Source organism: Marmota marmota, unplaced genomic scaffold, assembly GCF_001458135.2.
Source record: "Marmota marmota marmota unplaced genomic scaffold, marMar, whole genome shotgun sequence".
In the NCBI taxonomy this organism is placed as follows: Eukaryota; Metazoa; Chordata; class Mammalia; order Rodentia; family Sciuridae; genus Marmota; species Marmota marmota.
Window position 1 is genome coordinate 2,827,019 of NW_026000168.1, and position 23,600 is coordinate 2,850,618.

The 23,600-nt window shown below is 52.3% G+C and overlaps 1 protein-coding gene across 9 annotated transcripts in view; it reads right to left on the reverse strand.

Annotated features, from left to right (window-relative positions):
- Positions 1 to 23,600, reverse strand: part of Foxp1 (forkhead box P1) — a 616,519-nt gene that overhangs the window by 146,333 nt on the left and 446,586 nt on the right. Inside the window, exon 1 of one of the 9 annotated variants that reach the window (XM_015494922.2) lies at positions 439 to 660. The exons of the other annotated variants lie outside the window; for them this stretch is intronic. The gene's annotated coding sequence lies outside the window, so the exon portion shown is untranslated. Of the gene's footprint in view, positions 1 to 438; positions 661 to 23,600 lie in introns of those variants that run through there. 9 annotated transcript variants of the gene reach the window in all.

Here is a 23,600-nt window from a genome sequence, read left to right on the forward strand (position 1 = left end):
TGAAATTGGGACACAGATCATCAAGACTGATGCACCAATGCAGCCGGTGTGCTGGTGCCAAAGCCGGGGGACAGTCTGCTGAGGCAGAATCACACAGGCACCGGCCGCGTCCCCCTACGCCCCACCAACAGGAAGAGGACGGCCACGCGCATCCTCAGCCAGAGCAGAGCCGGCTCCGGCCACCTTCAGCCTGGGAAGCCGCTCTGCTGGCCAGACTCGGCTGATTACATCCAGAGACACGTTTGCAAGCAAGAGTGATGAGCAGGGAGTGACCGGCAGCCGCCTCTCCAGTCTCTGGGGCAGAGTGGAGGGAGCAGGCAGTAAACCACTTGGAGCACCCTCTCTGCCCGGCTCACACCTTCTGAGAAGCACAGATCCCTCCTTTAAAAGTTCAACCCAGCAACAACGGTCTTTTTTTTTTTTCCTCTAGACACTTACAGAGAAAATGAGGAGTTTGACGGAGGGAGCTCGCACTGCCTGCCTTTGGATTTCCGTCTTCTTGCTGTAGATGGGTTCTGGCTGTTTCTGTCGAAGCGGGGGTTGCCGAGTGGTTAAAAAAGATGTTTGAATAAACAGGAAGTGCTGAGCGGCTGAAGCTCGCCGCCGGAGGAGAGCGCACACTGGAACTCTGCCCTTTGTAGGCAACCTCCCGGCTCTGCCTCCACGGTAGCTGGCTGGGCTCTCAGCAAATGACAAAGAAACCACAAGAATTCCTCAAGTAATTCTTCACTTTCAAAGTTGAAAGATCAGTTGGAGCTTGTAGGTAATTTTCAAAGTTAGCACTTAAAGAAATCTATTAATGCTGCGCGTCTCTAAATCACTCCGGGTCTGCAAGCAGCAACATGGTGCACCAAGTGTGCCCTGGCTGGAGCCAGCCCCGCCAAACTCGGCTCACGCAGGCAGAGACACAGACACACCAACAGGGTTTCTGGAAACCTGCTCTTGAGATATTTTTGTAGTGACATTTACATAGGCAGGATGCTTAAAGAAAAAAAAAAGAAGAAAGAAAGAAAGAAAGAAAGAAAAAGAAAGAAAGAAAGAAGAGAAGAGAAGAGAAGAAAAGAAAAGAAAAGAAAAGAAAAGAAAAGACAGACAAGGAAAGAAAGCAAATTCAGATTCTGCAGCTTTGGAGGATTTTGTCACATGTATTTTAAAGAGCCCATCATCCCTGCACTCCAGGGACGTGCCCTTGACCCTGCTGCTGTTCCTTCACAGTCTCTGTCTCTGCCAGCCACCAGCTCCTTGCTTATCTCAGATGCCTGCCTGGTATACCCGAACTCTCCTTAACCTCTCCAACTCAGCACCCGAGTCCTGTTTTCTGTCACCAGAGGGACTCGACAGGTACCCGGAGGAAAAGCCCACTGCAGGAGGCCCAGAAGGTTGGCTGGAGAGAGAGGAAGGAGAGCCGAACAGCCATGTTCAAGGGGAAAAAGGAGGAAGAAAGGGCTCCCGCAAACTGCTCTGCTCCTCTGCCACAGAAGCCACCGATATGTCACCGAGCACGGCGTACTGGACGGCCTGTCACGCAGGTGCTGATACTCGGCTAAAATAACTCATTGAGAGCTGTCACGGGTGTTTACATAGGCCCCCATCTTTTCTTCATGGAAGGAAATTTTTTTACTGGAATTCATCTTCTTTTGATCTCACATTCAAAGCAACGGCAGCTTGACAGACATTCAAGTCTGAAAGCAAATCCAGACGCCGAAGATAAACCGCCGGAATATGACAGGCAGAAGCATCTAAAGCTTATAAAAATGAAGAGAACAGCATGTCGCCTGAGTATTACAATACAGAAATCAAGAGACACATTAGGTGGAACTGATCAGCCACAAAAACAGTTCAAAAGGCAGATCGTAGAAACAGAGGACCAGGCTGGGGGAGAAATGGGGCCAATCTGGTCCACTGCCTCCCCTCCCTTGGAGCCTGGAGCCCCTGCCCACCCTGCCCCTCTAGGAGGGTGGAGTGGCCAATGCAGTTGCTCCCCTGGCCTCCGGTCCAGTCCCAGTCCTGGCCATGACTTCCTAGCAATGGTTTCCAGGGCAGGAGAGCCGGAGGCTGCTGCTCAGCGCCCACATGCCGCATTCTACCGACACCCCAGCTTCCGCTCTGTGATGTAGGATCAGAAGGCACAGAACCTGGGAAGTGGGCGGTCAGGACACACACTTCTCCTGGCAGGGCTCCAAGGAGCTAGAGATGGCGCCCGGGAGCACCCAGCAGCCCAGCTCCCTGCAAAGGGTTCCTTAGTCCTGCAGACAGGCAGCGGCCTCCGTCCCTCGGATGGGTCCCTGCTGCCCACCCAGTAGCGCCCAAGCCAACCAGGGTAATGACTTAAAGGAATGTTTGCCAGAACTTTCTTAGAGGCATACAATTACTTTTTTTTTTTTTTAACAAAGCCTCTCATTTTAATTAAAGTCAGAGCACATAATGAAAAGGTGCTTCTCCACAGAGTTTTGTCCTTAGAGCTGTGTGTTCACCAACACTGATGGGAACAAGCAGCTCCAGGTTAAAGAACAACAGGACTCCACAGTAGGATGTAGCCTGCGGTTGTCACTCCTGATTGTGAAAACCCTCTGGGACGGCAAAGCAAGAACTGTTTTGTGGAATGCCTGGCTATTTAAAATTAGCATTCTCCCTGTCCCCGCCCCCCATTTTTTTGGCATAATAAACCATCACTGAGATATGGATTTAAAAATGTACAACCCAATTTTAAAAGCTGTAATCAGTTTAGGGTTTGCCTTGTGCAAACAAGATTCCTGGGTAACTAAGTTACAAATGTGGGAGAGAAAAAAAAAAAAAACAACTAAACAAACAGAAAGCAAACACCCTACTAGATTCTCAGCCCGGTGCTTTTTTAAAAGTCACCTTCTGTCCTGCCTCTACAACAATGCAATGTGCTAGATGAAGTTGGTGATTTTGCTTTAAACAGTATCAGATCAATCTGTTCAAGTCTCCGCTATTCTTCTCTCACCTTTAAAAAAAAAAAAAAAGTAGTTGCTTTCAACACTTACTCTCCAAATCCTCCAACGTGAACCTCTCATGTTGCTGTAGCTGTGGCAGCTACCCCCAACAGTGTGGCTTACTGTAAAAGTGAAATGTAAACTCCCTGCACATAGCAGAACAGGCTCTCCCTCTGCAAAGGGTGACCCCCTCCGCCCCCATGCACAAAGTGACACTCCATGTCACAGGGCTGTCTCCAGCTTTTTTTTTCCCTGCCACATATAAAGACCTTCATTAGTATAATTAAATGATTGCTGGGTTTTTTTGATATAAACAACTTCTGATATGTCATTTTTAAATCTCACAAAAACATCATTAAAGAGCTGCCATCTTTAAAGGAGAAATCCTCTGCTCAGGGCCCTGGGATGGAAGTCAGGCTCTGGACCTCCTCTCTCTGCCTTTCAGACTCTCCTGGACTTGAATGTCACCCTGGACCTTGAATCCCTGAATGTGAATGGCTGCATGCTAATTGCTCTAATTGCTTGAAGAGGTGCAGGCAGGTGAAACCCGATCCCATGGCCATGGTGGACCCAGAACAACACTGCCGTGTTTGCACAGTGGTTGGAATTTAATAGACCGAGTGGCCTAGTCTCAGACAGCACAAGCTCAGCTAATAGGTGACCTCTTAATGTAGTCCTCTTAAAAAAGAAAAAAAAAAAGACACAACAAAATACAATTGCATGTTCTGAACGGCAGGGTCCTAAATACCAAGGTTATTTGCTCGCCTCCCGGATTGAGCACAGGTTATACTACACCTGACATTTACACGGGCAACCTTACCCCGAAATTCGCTTTTTTTTTTTGTTTCTTTAACTTTAAAACAAAAAAGCACTTTATATGTCAGTCACCTTACAAACAGATTATGACTCTATGGTATTTCCAAGTAAGTGCATTCATTTAAATTTTAAATGGAGTGTTTTTTCATACTGTGATCCTCCTGGTCCCTTAAAGGGGAAGACTCCTGCTCCCCTCACCTCCATTTATGGAATTCCTGCTCCCATACACAGTGCCTGCAGCTCAGGTTGAGCCAGCCTCTCATGCGGGAGCTTCAGAACAATGCCCATGCTCTCCGAGGCTCTGCTCTGACGCTCTGCGGGACTGGAACCTGCCTCTCATCTGCAGGGGCCAGAGTGGCCTGGACAGAGGCTGAAGTGGTTACTTGGTGACAGGAGCCATTGTCCCTGGATATTTTATGACCTGGCATGGACATGGATGTTTAGTGATAGCTCCCCACAGTTCTTATAACCGGGCACAAATGTGACCAGTGCCACACAGGAAACAGGCACTGAGGCGAGGTAGGGCCCGTGCCCACCAGGCCACCCGACACCCACAAACACAGGTGTGCACGCACACGGGAGCTACACACAGGGGAACGTTCACGCGTAGCCAAGGAAACACGACTGCCAGCACCAACTCTGCCCCCTTTTCCAGGGCGCTGGGCAGCTGAAGGCAAAGGGACCTGGGAGGAGAGAAGGTCAGTAGGACCCCACAGAGCAGGGAGCGCCGCTGGACTTTCAAGCTGTGCTCTCTGTTGACTTCGGAAGATGCGACAGAAATTGCAAAAGTAGTAGAGAAAAAGTCCCCAAAAGGTATGAAAAAAATTATCATTCCACGCGCTAAGTAATGAATCTGGGTGCTTCTCTGCCTGAACCATTTGTGCCCACACACTGGGGGGAAATCCAGCAGCGGGAGTACCTGCACAGGAAGTCCATGGAGTCCCACGGGAATTACATCTTGTCCTAAAGTTGCAATTCACCAAGAAGAGGTCACGCCCCTTCCCTGAGGAAGGAGGGGGACAGTATCCATTTAAAGATGAAGTATAAACTCGTCCAGGTCTGGGACAGGAACACAGAGAGAAAAGTAAACAAGCCCCCACCAGCTGGCCCCCAAATAGTTCCCCTCTGAATGCTCTCCGCGGAGAGTGCCTGGTACCGAGAGCTGCCCCGGGCGCTGGAGGGTCAGCGGAGCTATGCTGAGCTGACAGGTTCCCTTTACAGCAGGCCAGAACTCTGGAGACGCTGGCCTTGCTCACCACCAGCTCAGCAACAAATGGCTAGAAAACTTTCATGAGGGGGCAGAGGACAGGACTGCAAACAATCCAGGAAACCATGAGAAGCTGGACTCCCTCTACGTAGGGGGAGGACCCAGGACTGGGGACCAGGGGGCCTGCAGAAGTGACAGCTACACCACAGGGCCCAGATTTCCTGGCAGAAGGGCCCAGCCAGGGCTGCGTGTCACCAGTGCCAAGGCCAGACCTTGAAAGGGTTGGCTGGGCCCTGCCTCCTTGATTGTATTCTTCCCAACTGTGCCCACAGACTCTGCCTTCCAAGTCCCCCTCCACCCCACTTCCAATTCCCAAGCTCCCTTCCCGCCTCTGGGAAGTTGGGAGCCCCCTCCACCAGAGTCTCACCCCAACATCCAGATTTAAACGCGACTTCCCCCAAATCTGTCTGTAATTTAAATATTCATTAGACCGATCCGATCACATGAATCCTAATATCTATCTCCTAATGCTCTGAGATAGGTTATAAATGCACTTTGAAAGGTTTAATTCAATTGGCAATCCGAGAGGTCTTATCACCGGAAATGTGTTATTTTCGTATTATTCAAGAAATGAACAAATGTGTTTTCCACAAATGTATTTTAGAAGCTACCCTTTCTTGTTATTGAAAGAAAATTGTGTTTATTACTCCTTTAGCACAGTGTAAACTCATAAACGTCAACAGAGGGTACAAGGAAAACTGTCAGCTAAATATTGTTTCCTTCATGTGCTGTTCTTCCAAGTCAATTACGCCTTTCAACTTCTGGGGCATTGTATGATAAACTGGCAGTAAAAATCATTCACATTAATATACCATGGTGCCTTGCCTGCAAAAGGTAATTAAAGAAGTAAATGACTCATAAGAATAGACATATTAGCTGCGAAATGAAAGGCAACTGAGCTGCCACATAAAAATATGTACCATTAAGATACTGCATTTTCATATTCCTGTAATCAGCTTCTGCAGACTAATGCTTATTTAATCCAGTTCTGTGCTAAGTCCATCAACAACTGTTTTTTTGCTGTTTTCTCCTTCACTGAACATTATGAGAGCAGGTTTGGAATAAATACTGCAATGAGATTTTTGCATACTCAATTGAAGAACAGGTTTTTACATTTTAAAATCTATTTTTCTTTCTCAGAGAAATCCAACATTTAAGAAAAAATAGATGACTGATGGAAAAAATAGAGACTGAACTAGGCCTGCCCCTTGGGTGGCAGGACATCGGGGAAGTCGCGTTTGCTGCCAGTTTCTCTGTGACCCACGCTGCGGTCAGCTCCGGGACCGGGCTGTGACTTTCAGGGCTGGGCTTCCTTTAGGAAACACTCCCTTTGTTAATAGCGTGAGCAGGATGAGGGCCATCTATCCTTGGCAGGGATGGAGAGGGAAGGCAAGGGGGAAGGAGTTGGCAAGAGGTCTTTCTGATGGATGTCTGACCCTCAGATGAGCAGCCCTCCTTTTGGTCTCTGTCCTTCCAACTGACCTTTTGCTCTATCCTTCATGTGCCTTGATTTCTGTGCCTCCTGGCCAGCCCAGCCCCGCCACCCTGCAGAACAGCAACCGCACACAGTGTGGTCAGACCTTGATCCCAGCAGAGGAGAGGGTCCGCGGCACCACACTGTGAGTGCTTCTGGAAGCCTCAGAGGCCTGCTGTTTCCTGGAGGCTCCAGAAATGGCCGCTTCTCTTTGGAAATGAGGATTCTCGGTTGGTAACTGATCTGCTCTCCAGATGTGCCTGTCCAGTTTGGGAGTTTGAGCTCTGCAAAGTCTTGCCATTGCCCACACCATCAATAAACAAACAAACAAAACCCAGCCTGCCACAGGATCCTTGCCTTCAAGTGGGTCTGCTGGGAATCTACCCCCCCTTAGTGACTGACAAAAGATTCTAGAAGATTCCCCCAACTGACTAAAAACATCCAAGAGCTTTCTACCTTGTTTTGTCCTGGAAGACACAGACTTCCACCAAGGTACAGCTCTAGGTGTCCCCGTGAGCTCCACCTCCAGGCTGTCCCTCCTCCTGAGAGTGTGGCATGTTGTTTGGTTTCAAAATTGATGACCTGTCAGGCAGGTCTTCGAGGACAGCACAGGGCACGAGATGGCCCTGCAGTGACCCTCAGCTATTTGTTTGTCTTTCCAGGGTTCTTAGAAGCAAGTGCGGCCTCCAGACGTGAGCAGGTGGCTCATGGTACCGGGAAGCTGTCTCCCTGTGCTGCAGACAGCCCTCGGCACTGCAATGACTAGACTCCCGTCCTTTCTCTAACTGAGGACCAGAGGTTCCCATGAACACAGCCCAGCCATGCTGACCGGGAAACACGTGGAGAGACGCAGTGCTTCCAAGGGCCTCAAAACAGGATTATCAAGGGATGTAATGAGATCAGGAAATAAGAGCATTCTCAACATCCGGCACCAATCGGCCTTCAGACACCATCCTTAGCTGTTTATAACACCTCGAGATCAAAAACACAGCTTTGGGGACACGACACACCTAACCCTCCACATTCCTGAGAATCAACCTACGTGCATGAATGCAACGATCCATGAATTAGTTTTTAAAATACGTTTTAAAAAACTAGCAGACCCTCATCCGAGAAAGCAAGGCAAGAAGGCAGCTCTTCTGAGCCTGATAGTCCTCAGACCTCTGCAGATTAGGATTCGAACATGTAATTAAGAAAGATAACCCCAGTTTTTACAGTAATTAGTGGCTGTGGGAAATGGGATACTATCTCTCCCAAGTGTTACAAATACACCACCCTGGCTAAATAATCCGCAGTGCTGGAAACTAGACTCGGCACCAAGGGCAAAGCGGCTGTGCGGCGGGCGAGGAGCGGTAAATGACAGACTGGCGTTCAAGCCCATTAGCTGCTATGTGATAGGAGCACATTCACTAGCACGCGACCTGTGAAAAATCTTAGATCTCTTTAAATCTCTGAATTGGATTACTGCATTAATTCTTAAGAACTGCAATTCTTCAACCAAGTCAAATTACCCTCATTAATGGTGGAAAAACTGCCTCTGCAATAAGTTTTAAAAAAAAGATATTTATTACCTATAATCACTTTCACAGACTCTACCCGAAACAGGAAGGATGCCGGCAACTCAGAACGTGGTCTCACATGTCAATTCGGGCCAGAACCAAAATCAAAATAAAAGCATTTGCATACTATTTAAATTTCTTTTTTCACATCTATAGGAAAGGTCTTTTTATTAGAAGAAGCAAGTAGCTCCATTTTACAGGACAGGAAACTGGGGCATCTCTGGCACCCTGGGGTCAACTGCTGGGCTCTCCCAGCTAACTGGGGGCAGAGCAGGCTCCCAGCCTCCTTTCTGGGCATGCGATGCTAGAATCAAATCAGACAGACCGGCTTGACACCACTGTAATGCGACGCTCTGACTTCTCTAAATCACACGCCTTGAATTAAAAGGCAGGCAAAATACATGGAAAGACAGAAACACCGCTCCCGGGGAGAAAGGATACCCGGGATGGGTCTTCACAGCACCCACGGCCTCAGCTCCTCCCATTTGCTAGAGCTGTTGAACCTGCACAGAGAATCCCCTGCGTGTGTCCTCTTGGAGTGGTGAGGGAAAGAAGAAATGCTAATTGATCCTCACTGCCTGCGTTGTCCCCAAAGGGCCTTACTGGAAATGTGGCCAAGCCTGACAGAGAGGGAGAAGCTTCTGGCTTCATGGCCGTGAGCCCTTGGGGCCCAGGGAGGCTGCAGCACTGGTCAGCCCAAGCCAGGCCCGGAGAGCCCTTGCACCGGGGATGGTGACAAACCCAAATGGGGCTGGACAGACACAAGGCATCCTGGTCAGACAGCTTCCACAGCATGTGCCAGGGGACAGGGAGACAATGCTCCCCAGACTGGACAAGAACCAGCACTTCAAAACAGCTGTGATAAAATGCTAACTGCAGTCCATGAGAAAAACCCAGGGGCTCTCCAGGACTTCCGAATCACAGTTATAGAAATGCTATTTTACTCACTTAAGATATGATGATAAAAATCAAATCCAGTATTTCCAATAATCCTAAAATCAACTTGATTTTTTTCCTGGGTGGTGGGAACCATACTGAGGACCTTGCACATACTAGGTAAGCACTCACCCACTGAGCTACACCTTCATGGCCCCTCTAACGTTTTTTGAAAAATTATCTTCAGTAACCATTAGTGGTGAGGGGGAGCGTCTGAATGCCACAGCAGACCTGCAGAGCCCTGCTCATCCAGGTAATGGGGATGGACACGCCTTCATCAGCCTCGGTGTGGGAGGCATTTGCATTCCCTACCCTGGGCCTTCCAGGAACTGTCCAGGTGGGCATCAGCCACCCATCCTACGGAGGAGGAAAACCAGGTTCAGTCACGATGTCAACTATAAAGCACCAATAGAAAAATGAGAAAATTAAAAAAACAAAACAAAACAAAAAATACCTAGGTTTAGTCTGGATGACTCTCTGGCCCAACACAGAGCGGCTTCTAGTGGGCCCCTGATCACTCTGTCTGCTTGGAGGTGAAGGCAGAGCTTCAGAGGAAAGTCAGAGTGGAGCTGGGAGGAAACGGGCATCCAAGCAGGACATGAAAAAGTGCCGCTGCTGGGCGCAGGGACGCACACCTGTAATCCCAGTGGCCCAGGAGGCTGAGGCAGGAGGACCGCAAGTTCAAAGCCAGCCTCAGCAAATTAGCGAGGCGCTAAACAACTCAGGGAGACCCTGTCTCTAAATAAAATACAAAATAGGGCCGAGGATGGGGCTCAGTGGTAGAGTGCCCCAGAGTTCAATCCCTGGTACCAAAAAAAAAAGTGCCAACAAACCTACACCCGATCAGAAGACACCCCACGACATGGAGACTCAAGCCCACCTCCCTCAGAGGCACCGCATGCTTGGCGGGACCATTTGGACACTGCTCCTCTTGGTCCTAGTCCTTGGTAGCATCTTCTCCTCTCCAGAGGAGCTTTAGGACTGCTGGTCAGGGGCGTCAGCACTGACCCTGTGGTCAAGCCGGGTGAGCCGCACCAGCCATAGCTCAAAACAAACAGGACTGAAGCCCATGTTCAGGCATCAGGTTCACACCCACTACTTACACACCCACCGACACGAGTTTTGCGGTCTACATTGTCCTGAGCAGGTCTACACACTGGGCCTCTGAGGGAGAGTGGCCGGCCTGGTGCTTCCTCTGGTCACACCACCGTCTGGTGGGCCATAGAGTTAGGACGAAGGTCATCAGCACACCTGGAGACGAGTAGGGGCCGTGACGGAGGAAGCATCGAGAGCTTCACCCAACGCCTCGTCTCTAGCCTATTCTGATAAGTCCACCTGGGGATTCATCTACGGACATATTTAAGATGCAACCCCAAAGTAAAGAAGGAATCAAACAGCCAAGGAGCAGACAGAAGGTTCTGGAAGATGGGGCACAGAGGTTCAGAGGAATGCCAGGATGTGGCTATGCTCAGGAGGCGGGGAGCTTGTTGGATGCTAGGGACACAGGACTGTGGGGCTCGGCCAGCGCCCGCCTTCCTCCTCCAGCTGTCGTAAAGCAGAGGGAAACACAAATCCCAAGATGCTTTCCAACCAGCGACCTGGTGACTGAAGGTGCATCCTATTAGCAGAAGCCCCAAACCAAGAGATCCCATAAAGACCCAGGACACTTCAGGTGATTGGTAAGGAAAACAGAAACGCCTTGGAGGTGGCCGTCTGTGTCTTGGCCTTTCTCAAGGCCATCAGGTCACATGTCCCCCACTCTGCACCCGGCCAGCACCTTTCCCAGACAGACCATCAAACACCGACGTCGGCTGCGGTGAAACGGCTTTGCCATCCTCTCTGAGGCCCCAGGTTAGCTGACCTCACAAGAGCTGCTTATCTGCCCGCGCCTGGAAGAACCGTGAGCCCTTTGAATTGGCATCGGGAGGGCAGAGCCCAAGGACGACAGGGACGGGAAGCACCAGGAAGGCTTCTGTTGCCACCGTGGCTCCATGGGGGAGGAGGTCCTGCGGCAGGAATGCAGGAGCCTCCAGGGCTAAGGGCAGCCCAGGCTGACAGCCAGCCAGGGGACAGGACCTCAGTCCTACAACCACAAGGCACGACATTCTCCTAGCCCCCAGAATGAGCTCAGAAGCCGATTCTCCTCCACGGCCTGTGGACAGGCACCCAGGGCAGCTCCATTCCAGCCCCTGCTGCCCTGAGCAGAGCACCCAGCCACCTGGCCCCTGAGCTTCAGCCCAGCAGGACTGTGAGCCCAGGTTCAGTTGTTTAAGCTGCTAAACGGGTGCCATGCGGCACCAAAAACCAAATGCATGTGGAAATGGACTGAATCTTGTCCCCTGTGCCTAGGTTTGAGGAATGCGCTTCTCCCATTTAATGGATAGGGACCCGCTGGGAGGGCAGAGAAGGGAAGGGTGGGGCCGAGTGTGCAGCCCAGGGCCCCAGCGGCCAACACGGCTGCCCAGGTGCTACTGCCCTCTGGGCCTCACTGGGCTCCTCTGTAGAAACAGGGCTACGGGCCTGGGGGGTGGTGAGGAGAACCCGGGTAAAACACCTTCAGAACCATCACACACCATCCAAGTGGTCGCTCACACCCCTACCACTTCCTTCCTGAGCCGTGGGGAGGACGCGCTTCCCTTGCCAGTTACTCCAATACCTGCTCTAGTAAAGCCCAACACACAAAGAAGGGCCTGCCCTTGGCCAGGGAAGAGAAAGCACTGCACGCCCTCTGGGTGCTCTCGTAGCCCACACCAGGACGGGAACAAGGCCCCCGGGGAAGAGTGGACAGAGGATGCAGTGCATGGCAGGGGGTGCAGCCCACCTGTGCTCCACCCCGGCATAGCCTTCAGGAGGTGGAGAGGAGACTTGCGTCCAGTCCCAGCTCTACTACTGACCTCTCCACTCCCCACCAGCTTTGTCACCTGGGAGGTGGGGATGACAGTGACACTGTGCTTCACTCTTGTCGGGAGAAGTGAGGACCATGAGATTTTCTGAGGACAGTACCTGGCTCTCCATAAGTCCCTCCCCACTCCCCCCACACACTATACTGTACTGTTACCACTGCTGTGGACTGCGGAGTAGGCGCCAATATCCTCCCAGAGAGTCTGTGACCCCCAAGGTAATCTGGTAGATGGGGCTCAGTAAATATATAAAAATAAACTAATGTAAGGGTTTACCACTAATGCCTTTCCATGTACGCTATAACCCATCTAATGACAAGAAAGTGAGGAGACTCCTCCACAGCCATGTTTTTGCCATTAAGCTTTACTATTTTTACTCAAAAGGGGAGAAAAAAGTTTATCCCTTTCCCTGACCTTATTCATAGTTTTGCTTTTCTTGGCTTCAATTACCTGTGGGCAACTATGGTCAGAAATATTAAATGGGATATTTCAAGAAGAAGAACTTCATAAGTTTTAACTGCATGGCATTCTGAGTAGTGTGAAATCTCATGCCACTCTGCCTGGGATTTAAGCCATCCCTGTGTTCAGTGTATCCACACTGTATACACTACCTGCCCATTAATCACGAGTAGCTATCTCGGTTATCAGATCAATGGTCAGAGAACTGCAGTACTTGTACTGAAGTAGCCCTGATTCTACATACTACTGGCCCCAAAGCGTGAGAACAGCAATGCTGGCAATTCCAATATGCCAAAAATAAGCTGCAAAATGCTTCCTTTAAATAAAAAGGCAAAAAGTACAGTAATATCTGAACTTTTATCACAGTATGTTGTTATAATTGTTCTATTTTTAATCATTGTAAATCTCTGAACATGCCTGATTCATGAGTGAACCGTGACCTCGGGCAGGGTATGAAGGCACTGGTAGGATCTACACTTCTGGGCGTCTACTAGGGGTCATGGAACATATCCCAAGGAGGAGGGGAGATTATTGTGCACGGGCCTTAAACCCTTGGTTTACTGCTTTCTAAGGAGGACTTTGGGCAAAACCAGCAAAGAGGATCCCACTTCTGGAAGAGCGTAAAGGGTAAGCGGTTTCCACCAGAGGGTCAGGGAGAAGGCCTCCAGGAAGAGCAGGCAGGGTGCCAAGAGCACACAGGAGTCTCGAGCCACAGGTGGAGCCTGCAGGTCAGCCTGGGTTTGGCCTCACAAGTTGGGCTCTTGGGGGAGGGCATGTCCACAAACTTGAACACGTGTACAGATTCACGTCGCCAGCATCATCGGGAGCCGGAGTGGCTTAACACCTCCTCTATGTGCCATCCCAGACTGGGATGCCCCAGCCCCAGGGCCACATCTGAGTGTCCCTCACTAGTGCTGAGAACTCTCAGGGATGCCCCTGCATGAGGGACTGTGTCGTGTGCTGTCCTTAGGGCTCTGTCACTCACCACACTGTCCCCGAGACTGTCCAAGCTGCTTCCCCGTTCCTGCTGGACACGGTCAACCTGCACAGAGCTCCCACAGCCTGTCTGTCCATCCCCCTACTCAGGCCTACATGGGCCGAGTCCAGCAAGGGGCAGCTGCGAACGAGGCTTCTGAGGACATGTGCACAGGGCTTCCACCTGGACACCTGCCTGATCTCACAGCCTGCATCTTGGCCGCAGGAGCCCTGGTAGCTGGACGGTCATTTCTGCAAGGTGGCTGCACAGTTTTATGTTCCCACCAGCGAAGCAGGAGACTGGGCTCTCTCCCGGCCCTTCACACAAGCACAGGGCACTATGGTCCTGGGGTCCTTTCCTTCCCCACATGGCTTCCCTTGGCCTTTCCCCACAGTCTGCTGACTGGGAACAACTCCTCCTGACACTCTAACCTGCGGGGCTCCTTCTGTGGTGACAACTCTGTTCAAGTCCTCACCCATCTATCAGCTGGGCCTGGCCTGCTGTTCACGGTGGGGTTACGAGGGTTGTTCATACCTTCTGTGCACAAGTCCCTTTCTGGGGATGTCATTTAAAGCCCGTCCTCCCAGCGGGCAGCACACCCCCATCATGAATGACAGCTGTGCCGTAGAAACTTCTTTTACCCCAGGATAGGGAGAAAGGAGAGTTTGGGGCGACTGCCTCAGAGGAGAGAAAGGCCGGCCAGGAGCCAAGGTTGGGCTGTGTCCTGAGCACCCAGGAGAACAGGGAGTGGCCATGGTCTAGGGCCTCGGGGAGAAACCACTCTTCGGGACCATGGTTTCAATTCTGTGACTAATGATGCCACGGGAGGGTGACATCTTCCAGGACCTGCAGTTGGTGCTGCTGAGCCACCGGGGGTAGACCTGCGAAGCCGGGGGCTGTTCCTGCGGTGAGATGAGGGAGATTGGTTCCAATGCCAACCATGGACGTCGTCACATTAACACGTTCCTGGGCCACACCAGGCCTGCTCCCAGGGCTGGCTCGCCCCGCACGTCTTCAAGGGAAACCGTGCCCTCCCCTGAGGGGCACCCAGAGGGGAAAGCAGCACAATGACGGTAGGAACACCTACCTCTGGCTGGGCCACAGGTGTTGGTGGCTCCCCAGGAAAGGTCCACGTGACCCTGCACGCACGCAGCCACTCTTCCAACTCAGAAAAATCCTTCCTGGTGCTCAGCCTCCTCTAGTGGCCTCCTATCTCCCGGAACTCAGACACTCAGCTTAAAATGTGCAACCGGGTCAAGGCCAGGACCGCCAGGAAGAGGGACCCAAGGACGGCCAAACCGCCGGATAGCTGACGCTCTGGTGAGGCCCCAGGAGAGGACCACATGGGAGAGAGGCCCAGAGGAACCCCGTGATCCCCAAGGGCACCTCCCATCTCTGAGCACCGTTCTCAAGCCAGGCAAAGCCGTGGCCATCTCTGGTGGGTGCTGCCCTCCTTGCTGGCCCAGGCACCAAGGTGCCCGTGTCCAGCTTTGCGTTGAGCCCTGCTGGGCTCCAGGCTCCAGGCAGCACCGACCCAGCACCTGGAGGGCAGCTTCCAGAAGGCTGTGCCTCCTCCTCGGTGGACAGGGGCTGGTCTCACCCTGGACCCGACCATGGGCCAGGGGCCCAGCGTTCCTACAATGTTCTCTTTTTGCTCCCCTTTCTGCCCTCCAATCTCTCCTGGCCACAGAGGGCAAAAGATCTGCAGGACACACTGCTGGTCAGCACTGGAGGCTCCCCAGCCACTGGGAACAGAAGCCCGTGTGCACAGGGGGACCCTGCTCACCCTCGTCTCACATGCTCTCCCTCCGTGGTGGTCCTGCCAGCCTGGCCGCTTCACAACCCTCCTCCCGGGACAGCCCGGCTCCCTCCAGAGTATCCACCTCGCACCTGCACCTACACAACCCGGCAAGGCGGGCCGTCCCTCCAGCGCTTGCCTGGGGTGAGGTCCTCTCGGCCCCACAGGCCCCAGGGTTCCACCTACCAACACCAGGCTGGCACACCCACCTGTGATCCCAGCGGCTCTGGGAGGCCGAGGCAGGAGGATCGTATGTTCAGAGCGAGGCCTGAGCAATTCAGAGCGACCCTAACCCTAAATAAAACACAAAAAGGGCTGGGTTGTGGCTCAGTGGTGAAGTGCCCCCAACTTCAATCCTTGGTAACAAAAACAAACAAAAAAGCCCACTATGCTTATCGGTGTCCTTACGTATGTGACATTTCTCCCTATTAGAGCACAACTTTTCTGACATTACAAACAAGTGTCCATCTGTGTCCGCAACAGCCCCGACACCACTCTGCCCAAACAAACAGAAGAATGAACGACTGTGTCCGGTTTAGGTTCTCCTAGGCCCTCACCTTGATGGCATTCTCTTTTTAAATACTTTTAGAAGAAAACTAGTCGTTCCCATACTGTCACAAGTGGGAGCGCATTTTCAAACACAACTGCAAAACGCTCAGGAACCGTAAGAAACGGTGGATAAAATAGTCATGTGAACATCGGATGAGGCTACAGTGACCTGAGAGGAGTGACCTGAATGCCCTGCAACACTGGGAAAATACAGATGGAAGCCTGAAAACAAGGTCTAATTGATATGGTCAGAAGCCTCCTGTCGATCAATAAGGGAAGACATGAAATACAATAGAAAACTGGGTAATTTGAAAAAAATTACAGACACCGGCAACTCGAAGTTCCTCAGTCTCACTCCAAAGGGAAACGTGCGTCTCCTGTGCTCCTTCATCCATCCACCAAACAGGCCCACAGGAACCCTGCCATAGCCGTAGAGTGGGAGGCAGACGTGGGCGCCCAGCTCGGAGAGAGGAGGTCTGCACCCGAGCTGGGAGAGGGAACCCTGTAGGAGCGCCAAGGGCAGAGGTACGACCCAGCACAGAGCTCCCCTGCACTAGTGCTCAGACCGCACCCTGGACGGTAGGAGAGCCTGGGAACGTCTCAGAGGCTCCATCACAGTGGCCCCACATGGCTGGGCCAGGGGCGGGGTCGGGTGCACTGGGAGAGGGCAGGAGACCTGCAGCCTTGCAGAGTTTGCCCTCGGCTGGGAGAGAGGTTCAGGCAGGGTTAAGGAGCAAAGCAGACGTCCTTTAAAACCGCAGGAGGAGGGTCTCCTACCCACTGGCGTGGCGTGGACCACGAGGAGTGAGTTCTAGGACACTCACAGCTCCCTGTGAGGCGTGGCTTTAGGACTCACCAGGATGCCACACAAGGTACTCAGTAGAATCTAAGGTGAACTGTTGTGTGATTTTTTTTTTTTCCATTTTAACATCTGCAAATCTGGGATGCCTCCGAAAACATAACAGCATAAGAAAGCATCCCAAACGGACTGGCCTGACTGCATTGTTACTTTGATACTGGCTTAAAAAATAAAGATCCTACAAAAGGTTCAATGAAGTGTGGCATGTCCTGCTTTATGGATCAGGAATATATTTCTAAAAGATAATAAAAATATTCTTAAGCACGACACTTATGCCCTTTATCAGCTGGATACGCTGAGAGTGTGTGAGTGTGTGTGTGTGTGTGTGTGTGTGTGAGATTCAAAAATTCATGGTTGTGTTATACGAGGTTCATACTGGCGGGTCCAGGAGATGAATCCATAGATGGGTCACACCACTGTCTGGTTCTGTCCACCAGGTAAAATTGGATTCTGTTGAAGCAAAGTGGCTTATGTGAACCTAATTCTGTCTCCATCCAAACACACAATCGAGGCAGTTCTCACTCCTCTCTTTCTTCTCCCCACTCTTTGTTTGGTGAGAAGGGGATGTAAGGAGGAGGCAGAGTGTTTAAGCCCATAGTTATCAGCACCCACAGCAGCTGGACCGCTTTTGTCACTCACTCTCCCAGGTACCCACATCTCAGATCAGCTTAACACAGGACCTGATTTCTTTCCTCCTCTCTCCTTTTTTTTTTTTTTTAAAGACAGGGTCCAGCTAAGTGGCTCAGGCTGGCCTCCATCTCCTGGGTTCATGCAATCCTCCTGTCTCAGCCTCCCCAGAAGCAGGTGCCTGTGCCACGCCCGGCGTTCATGATCTAATTTCTAAGCCCCAGAGGAGCCTGCTGCACACGGGCAGGAGAGGGTCAGACACAGTCGTGGCAGAGGCTGGCTGGACTCGCTTTTTAGGCTATCGGTCCTTCCTTCCCCTCTGCCTACCTGATGTCCAAAGCAACGCCAGGGATGGGCTCCAGGGCGAGACAGCGGGAAACCAACGGCACCAAGAAGATGCTCTGCGGCTGCCCCGGCCGGGACCCTGGCAGCGGCCACGTGTGCATCTGTATTTTCTTTTGAAGAGCAATTATGATTTAATATGGTAAAATTATATCATTCAGCCTACTCAACTGGAATAAACTCTCCTTCTGATATGCATTTAGAAAAGCACTTCATATTCTGTCCCTAAAATATATCTATTACACTTTTCGTCTCCCCGCACTTCTCCTTTCACCCTGATACTCGAGATAAGTTTCAGACACTCTGTCAGAAGGGGGAAGACATCCAACCACCCGAAACCCGACCCTCGGCTCCCTTGCTGGAGACCTTTTTGATCTCGGTGAGTGAAAATTAATCCTTAACTGTGAGTACATTCTCCGGCTTCCCCAAGCACAAATTTCTAATGTCTTTTCCCATTCTCTACGAGAACCATCACTACGTGGGAGGAAGAGGAGGAGTGGGAGGAGGAGGAGTGGGAGGAGGAGGAGTGGGAGGAGGAGGAGGAGGAGGAGGAAGAAGAAGAAGGAGAAGGAGAAGGAGAAGGAGAAGGAGAAGGAGAAGATGAAGAAGAAGAAAAGCAATTTAAATTAGTGAATCAAGTTTACACTCCAACCAAGACCTGCCACGTGCTTCTTTTCCAGCCACGAGTCTTCACCACAAGCAGATCAGAAGTATCATTCTTAATGCAGGTTCCTTAGCCCAGCTCAACACTGAGAACCTGGCGCGGTGGTTCCGTCCACCCTGCCATGGCCTCTTTTGTGTCTCTTTCTGTCCCTTGGGACGCTGGCTCCCTGAGCTAGCTCACTGCCTTCATTTTCTAAGGTCAGCTTTTAGGGAGGGTCTAGGTTGTTTTATTATTATTATTATTATTATTATTATTATTATTTTATTTTATTTTTTCAGTACTGGGGATCGATTCCAGGGCCCTGCACATGCCGGGCAGGTGCTCTACACTGAGTAGCACCCTCAGCCCTTTTTACTTTATTTTGAGACAGGGTTTTGCTCAGACACTGGCCTCAACGTGAGATCCTCCTGCCTTTGCCTCCTGAGTTGCTGGGATTGCAGGGCCATGATGTGGACTACTGAAGGGAACAAGGGAAGGGGTGCGGGGTGGCCAGAGAGGGCTCCCGGTGACCTGCCGACAGCATCCGGCTGCCCCCCGCACGGCTCAGAGCCCAGACCCCCCCCGATCACACTTGGGCTCCAACCCCGCTCAGCAATGGCCGCCATGCAACGCGGGGCAGGTTGTGCCAACCGCAGTCTCCCCTGTGGTGACTTGGGGCCGCAACCAGCAGCATAAGCACCTTTGGGACAGGACACAGCCCATCTCTCAAGGCACATGTCAGGAACTGATGTGCCCGTGCCCGACGTCACTGACCTTTCGCCAAGACCCAGATCCAAACCGTGGCGATCACATGGGCAGCTCCCAGCACATGCCCCAGGCTCATCATGTTGCAGGCCCCTGCCTGAGGCCAGAGGAGAAGAGTGGAGGTGGGGGAGCCAGGTGTGCAGAAACAAGACCCGCTGCCTTCTGCCCATCCGTGCACAGACGCAGAGGCCACCAGTGCACTCCTGTCCACCTTCACGTGAAGAGGGCAGCAGGAGGACCACTTGGGAAGAAAATACCAAAGGAAATTCAAGGCCCAGGACGTGGCCACCCCCTGCTACATCAGAAGGGGGGAACGAGCCCCTCGCACACACACTCCCTCCAGTCTCTTTCCAGCATGGGGTGTGCAAGAAAAAAAGAAACCAAGAAGGAAAGAAAGACAGCCGGGTGCATGTGGTGCACGCCTATAATCCCAGCAGCTCGGGAGGCTGAGGCCGGAGGACGGCCAGTTCAAAGCCAGGCGTAGCCAAAGTGAGGCGCTGAGCAATTCAGTGAGACCCTGTCTCTAAATAAAATACTAAACAGGGCTGAGGATGGGGCTCAGTGGTCAAGTGCCCCTGAGTTCAATCCCTGGTACCAAAAAAAAAAAAAAAAAAAAAGACTATTTCTAGTAACATCCCACAGAAGGGAGCAATGGTCCTGAGAACTGCTGACGGAGTCGACGTAGGGAAGGTTCCTGAACCTCCCTGCGTAGTCTTCCTACGACGTCGCCTGGCTCTCCGTAGCTGAGTGTGCGCTTTGCAACCAGTAGTGCTGTTTTCCACGGCGTGGGTCCAGGGCACCCTCCTGGAGAACGTGGGATCGCTGCGGTGATGCCCTGGATGGCCCGTGCTTCCAGCTGCCCCCCTGGAAACAAACAGTGCGAAACCCCACCTCACTTCCCCGTGTCCTTCCAACTGGAGGCACCGCGGTATTGATAGGTGACCAGGGACGAGCTGCACGCCTGGCTCTGCTCTCTGTGGATCATCTCATTTACAGTCAGGCACGTCTCACCATGGTGGTCTATAAACAGGGACACTGGGGCTCAGAGGACAAGCCACCTCTCCCAGAACCCATGCTGGAAGGTGGCAGAGGCAGGCTCTGAGGACAGGACTCAGGGGGCCCTGCACCCCACCGCTTTCTGCCCTCTCACTCCACCACACTCTCCTGTAGCAAGGCCAGAGTTCCCTTGGCTAAAGAGCAACCCAGTAAGTGCAGTAGCTGGGACAGACAACGCTCAGAGGACCCCCAGGGCCTCAGGCTGTGGCATCATGGCCTCCCTCTGTGGAGCACTATCCCTCTGCTCCTAATGGATGGCACAGGGATTCTGCAAGTGTAGTTAAAGTCCCTAATCAGCTGACTGAGTTAATCATTACAGGGGTTTCCCTTGGTGGGTTGTACCTAATCAGGTGAACACAGGAGAGAGGGATTCTTCTGTGCCCTTGAGGAAGCCAAGGGCTGTGGTCAGGAGGGCCATGTGGCAGGGTTTCTGTGACTCACAGTCTCAGTTCCACAACTGCGCCGAAATGAACCTGACAATGGCAGGGAGCCTGGAGAAGCCGCCCAGCCCCAGGGGTCACAGCCCCTAGCGGCAGACTGACTGCAGACCTGTGAGATGCAGCGCAGAATCCCCAGGAAGCCTCGCCTGCGTGCCAGGGAAACCGGAAGGTGAGGGACAGGTGCATGTCCAAGCTCCTAAGCAGGTGGGCACTTGTCACACAGCAAAGGGAAGTTCATGTGCCCACGTGGGACATCACATCCCAGGCCCTGTGAAGGGCAGGCTCTGACCAGCACACCCACCCCTGTGCCCAGGCTACCAGGCCTGGGACCTCGAAGGCGGAGCGGAGTGGGCAACCCTGCAGTCCTCTGGTCCAAGGGGCACACCGCAGTTCCTACCTCAAAGTCAGGAGGAAGAGACTAAAGGAGACGTGGCACAAAGGGCGTCTTCCGGGCAGCAGGGGTCCTGTGCTACCTACAAACCTGCGCTCCGTTCCTGGGAAACAGCTCGGAGAGTGTCAGGGCAGGCCCTGCGCCTTCTCCCAGCCGGGCACTCGCGGCTGTGCCCCGCAGCCCGGCAAGCCCTCGGCAACCGTCCATCCCTGTCCCACCCACGCCGTGCAGACACTCCCAAGCCGCCTGCACAGCCCCACGGGCCATCAAGAACCAGAACTCTGAACTTTGTGACCCAGTGTTTACAATGGTTGTTGCCAGTCAGATAAGCACATCCGGCTTTCCCTTGAGCCCGGCAATCGTGGTGGCCTCCCTGAGCAGCCTCCCCACACCGGCCTGTGACCCGCGGCTCCTTCAGGAGCAAAGCCAGGAGCCGGGGCTGCAGAGCCTGCTGGGCCTCACCAATCCCAACTCACTGCTGAGTCCAGTGTCCTCCAGGGCTTCTCCCAGGTCCCAGACACTTCTCCCTGGAGATCCCAGCCCAGGGCGAGCCCAGAGCACTCCACCTTCTGAAATGACCTGGTGGCTTTGAACTCTGACCACAGAGTCCCACCCCCGCCACCCACGTCTCCCCACCCCACAGAGGCAGGAGGCCTTCCCTGAAAAGAGAACACCACATCAATGCCCCGTAATCCTCGGGGTTCAACAGGGATCAGCCACCAAAGACAAGGGTCACGGGGGGACGCAGCTCTCTGTGCAGGGGCCTAGGTGTGTCAGGGAAAGGTAAGGAGGCGGATTCCAGCCCAGGGAAAGTTAATCCACTGGGGACCAGCCCTAATCACATGCAATTATTCTAAGAAACAATGTCCCTGATGAGCTGGCACGCCCGCACCCCGAGCCAGACAGCCTCCTGGGTGGAGGACGGTGACCTCTACACACGGCAAGTTTCCTTTCTGAAGGCATGTTTCCAGAAGCAGCGCAATAAACATTAATAAATAACATTTATTGAGCCCCTACTATATCCAAGTGGGACACGGTACTAGGCTCTGTATGGACTGTTCACCACTGAGACCAGGCCCTTGAGGACAAAAGGTTCATTGTGGTTGGGAGCGTGGGGGCACTTCATTTCCACATCCTTCTATCTGGGAATTCCCTTTGCTCCCTCGCATTCTTTTTTTCTTTTAATTGGCAACAACTAATAGTGTGTGCTCATGGGGTGTGACGTGCAGCTGTGACACAGAGGCACACAGTAGAAAGATCAAATCAAGCTGATTCACATACCCATCACCTCTCCCAGGGATCAGTTTTTGGTGAGAACATTTAAAACCTATTCTTTGAGTGGTTTTGAGATACAGGACATGTCCCTGAGGGCCACCAAGCTCCAGAACAGAACACTGGAGCTCACTCCTCCTGTCAAGAGGTTTCTTAAGCCTGAATCAGACCGTCTTTGGGCCTGAGGATCAACACACTCTTTGAGCAAAACTCTGAAACCCCTGATTATATTCTCTCGCACCATGCACTCGAACAGGAACATTCTAAGGGGACGTTTCTTGTAGGCACTGTGGAATCACGGAGCAGACCATCCGGGAAAAGCACATTTCTGGGAAGCATCCTTTGCTCTCGGGAGGACAAACTGGGTGGAGGCGCAGTTTGTGTCTCTGGAGTCTGCTGGGGCTCAATGACCCGTGAAACATATGCTGGTGTGTGATCTTGAGCCAGTCACCTAACCTCTCTGGGCCTCAGTCGCTGCAGCTATTAAGTGGAGATGATAGTAGGTCATCCCTCTTGGAGTGGCAGCGGGGATCAAATGAGGTGATTCCTACAAAGCAAGGTGCCGGGCAAGTGGCTCCCAGGGATCATCAATGGGAACCCTGATCCCATTGCTGGTAGCTAGGAGCTACCATAGCAAGAGCCAAGGGGCGGCTGCTTGTTTTGTTTCATTTGCAATAAAATTGTAAAATAGAAAATTGGAACTTGTTAATTGGGGCAAAATATAACTATGAATATAATTATTCAGCTATAGCAACAAATGTCGCATAATATTAGAGAATCACCGCATTGTACCACACCCTGCTTCGGTGAGGCGAGGCAGCAGGGCCGGGTCCAGGGTATCTCTTACCACAGCACACATTCTGCAAGTTAGTCCAGTGGGCACCAAGGAGGAGCGGCGGAGAAATCCACATCAACCAAGTGGCACTGGGGTTCCCTGATTCTCAGGCTCACAGACAAGTTCAGTGCCGTCCAAGGGAATCGAGAACCCCAGCCTCACGGGGAATGCTTTATGTTTTAGTACCACATTTGAGAAACAGTAGAATAAAATAGGCAACAGGAGTATTGAACATAGTTTACTTAACCCACTGTCCCTCAAAACACCGTCACTTTGGTATTTAACAGACATAAAAATATCAATGAGATGTTTCCCGTTTTCTAAGGTGAAAATCTAGCAGGCCTTTGCTACGTGGAGCGGGGCTAGGGGTGTGGCTCCATGGTGCGGGGCTTGCCTAGTCCCTGCCAGGGCCCTGGTTCCTTTCCCTGCACTTGTGGCATGTCACAGTGTAGGCCACCAACTGCAGGTGACCAGTGGCCACCAGGCTCCACAGCACACTGCTAGCAGATCTCTGCCTTGACCTCTCGGGCCGAGCGCAAAGGATGGACCCTCGAGTGCCGCTGGCCATCTCGTGCTCACAGAGGACAGGAGTCACAGAGGACGGGAGCCACTGCCCTGGCCTGGCTGCAGCCTAGGGTCCTGTTCCTGGCTGCGGACTCCAGGGGCACCTCCTGCAGAG